The sequence below is a fragment of the Octopus sinensis genome, unplaced genomic scaffold, assembly GCF_006345805.1.
Source record: "Octopus sinensis unplaced genomic scaffold, ASM634580v1 Contig17350, whole genome shotgun sequence".
NCBI classification, from domain to species: domain Eukaryota; kingdom Metazoa; phylum Mollusca; class Cephalopoda; order Octopoda; family Octopodidae; genus Octopus; species Octopus sinensis.
The window spans coordinates 50,001-53,573 of NW_021834993.1; the positions used below are offsets into that span (position 1 = coordinate 50,001).

Here is a 3,573-nt window from a genome sequence, read left to right on the forward strand (position 1 = left end):
TTCCTGATGATTTCTTTTGAATGAAACAGTTCTAGTCCTGTAGAAGCTCCTTCTATATAATAAATTAATTTACTCTGCTATGTATTGAGTACCTTATTTACTGTGGTTAACCCCGACTCAACCCGGGACCTACATATATATATATATAGATATATATTATATATATATATATATATATATATATATATATATATATATATATATATATATAATATATATATGTGTGTGTGTGTGTTGTGTGTGTATGTATGTTTGGTGATGCGAACAGGAAAATGGAACTCAAGACATGAGTATATAGGCGTGGGTGGTTGGTAAGAAGATTACTTCCCAATCACTTAGCTTCGGGTCCAGTCTCACTGCGCAGCAACTTGGGCACGTGTCTTCTACTTTAGTCTTGGGCCGACCAGAGGACTGTGAGTGGATTTGGTGAACAGAAACTGAAAGAAGCCTGTCGTATATTATATAATATATATATATAATATATATATATATATATATATATATATAATATTATATATATATATATATATATTCCTTGGAAGCCATGATTAATTCGCCGGGAGAGAATTTCCCTCATTTTTGTTCCTTGTTTAGTAATGAAAAATTATTTCGATGATTTCTAGTTGTATAATTTTCGTTGTCATGTCTTTATATAGGATTTAAATAGTAAAATAGTTTTATATAATCCAGACCTGAAGATTGGCAGTATAGTCGGATTGATATGGTATTGAATTTCGAGACCTTCTATTTCAGCAATACCGATAGATATATATAGATATATAAGTACTTGCTTCGGCAGTACATATTCTAAAATTGGATCGATACAGAGGAGATTAGCATGGCCCCTGCGCAAGGATGATAGGCAAATTCGCGAAGCGTTCCATATTTCAATAGGCGGCGAGCTGGCAGAAACGTTAGCACGTCGGGCGAAATGCGTAGCCGTATGAAAACCAAAGCCATCCCCATTAGAAGAGGAATATTCCAGGGAGACACGCTCTCACCACTCCTTTTCTGCTTGGCACTGTCACCTCTATCTGATATGCTAAATAGAACTGGATGCGGATATAAATGTTACGGCAAAACGATCAGCCACCTTTTATATATGGATGACCTAATACTATACGCTGCAAATGACACAGCTGGAAACACTATAAAAGACAGTTCATGGATTTACCAAAGAAATAGATATGAAATTTGGATTAGAAAAATGCGCCAAAGTAACCCTGAAAAGAGGAAAACTAGTTAAGAGTAGCAACATCACACTAGATGAAACCAATGAAATAAAAGAACTAGACCAAAGCCAAACTTACAAATACTTAGGAATCCATGAACTAGATAAGACACAACACACACAAATGAAATAAGAAATAAAAAAAGAATATTATAGACGAGTTAGATCAATACTAAAAACAGAGCTCAATGTTAAAAACAAGCTAATAGGTATTAACACTTTAGCTGTCCCAGTTATAAGTTACAGCTACAATATCCTTAACTGGACACTAAATGAACTGACCAAAATAGATAGGAAAACAAGAAAAATAATGACAGGATCTAGGATGCATCACCCAAAATCTGATATAGAAAGACTATATATACAACGTATAGGAGGTGGTAGAGGCCTTATACAGCTGGAAAACTACTATAAAATAACCACCATAGGACTGCAAAAATATCTACTTCAGAAGGAAGGAAAACTGATACAAATAGCGGCAAAACACGAGCAAAACAAAAAACTGTTCTCAGTATTTAAGGAAGCTGACAAATACAAACAAGAAATCATACCACCTAATAAATATGAAGAAGAAGAAGAAGAAGATGAAGAAACAACAAAAGCTATAAAACAAACGAAATCCAAACTAAAAATAGAACAGCAACGAACCATGATAAAACGATGGCAAGAAGAAAAGCCCCTTCATGGTAAATACTGGACAACTAAACTAAACGCCAAAGAAATAGACAAAGAAAAATCCCAGCAATGGTTTGAGAAGCTCAGGACTCAAGCAGAGACAGAGGGATTTTTAATTGCAGCACAAGACCAAAGCCTCCCCACCAGAAATTACCAAAAACATGTAATGAAAAGAAATATAACAACTGCAGAATATGTGGAGATGGACAAGAAACAATAAATCATATTATCTCTGGCTGCCCAGTCCTGGCTAAGAAGGAATATATTCACAGACACGACAGAGTTGGGAGCTATATACACTGGAAGCTATGCCAACATTATGGAATAACAATAGAAAAAAGATGGTATAGGCACACACCAGAAAAGGTCACAGAAAACGAGAAAGCATCCATACTCTGGGATATGCCGATACACACAGATTGAGAATTAAGGCTAACAGGACGACAGATATAGTTGTCAGAGATCATGAAGAAAAAAATAAAGCTTTCTAATTGATGTATCAATACCGGCAGATGACAACGTTTCTCTAAAAGAAAAGAAATGGAGAAACTTTCAAAATACAAAGACCTGGAAATAGAGGTAACCAGAATGTGGAATCTAAAAACAGAAACAATTAATATCATAGTAGGTGCATTAGGCATGATAAAAAAATATTCAGACAAATACATAACAAAAAACCAGGGACTTACAAACACTATAACATACAAGAAAATTGCACTACTAGGCATGCACACATCCTACGTTGAACACTTTCCATACAATAACCATCAGAGCATCACAACAAATCACAGCACATACCCAAGGCACACAGAGCTGCGCTCGTAGTAGGGTGAAGTGAAAGCACGCTATAAAAATAAAACTACTGAATAATAATAATAACAATAATAATAATAATAATAATAATTAATAATATAATAATAATATAATGATGATGATGATGATGATGATGATGATGATGATGATGATGATGAGATAATAATAATAATAATAATAATAATAATAATAATAATAATGATAATATATATGTGTGTGTACGTGCGTTTATATCTATGTGTATGTGTTTCTTTGTATCTGTGTTTGTTTCTCATCGTCGGTTGACAACCAGTGTTGGTGTGTTTACGTCCCCGTAGCCTAGCGGTTCAGCAAAAGACTGACAGAATGAGTATTGGCTGAGAAATTCAGTTCTGGCATTGATTTGTTCACTTAAAAAGTCTCTCCAAGGAGGTGCTCCAGCATGGCCATGGTCAAATGACTAAAACAAGTAAAAGAATAAAATATAAAGAATAAAGGAATAAAGGAATGTATATATATATATATATATATATATATATATATATATATATATATATATAGATATATAATATATATATATAAAAGAAATGAAGAAATGCTGACAAAAATAATTAGTAAGAGAGTGTATTTAATTAGGTGAAAGTTCTTTTACCGGTTGCGCATTTGTTATGCTTATCAAAAGATATTTTTAAGAGAGATAGAGTTCCTTTCTGATAGATTTTTCTCTTATCGGATAAGAGAAAAAAATCTATCAGAAAGGAACTCTATCTCTCTTAAAAAAATATCTTTTGATAAGCATAACAAATGCGCAACCGGTAAAAAGAACTTTCACCTAATTAATACACTCTCTCTTACTTAAATTATTTTGTCAGCAT

General features: G+C 33.2%; 1 non-coding gene across 1 annotated transcript; it reads left to right on the top strand.

The window, feature by feature from the left end:
* Window positions 1-783: 783 nt before the first annotated feature.
* LOC115231089 lies at window positions 784-890 on the top strand. Its single transcript, XR_003883488.1, has one exon. It is a non-coding gene; the product is annotated as a U6 spliceosomal RNA (small nuclear RNA).
* The last annotated feature ends 2,683 nt before the right edge of the window (window positions 891-3,573 follow it).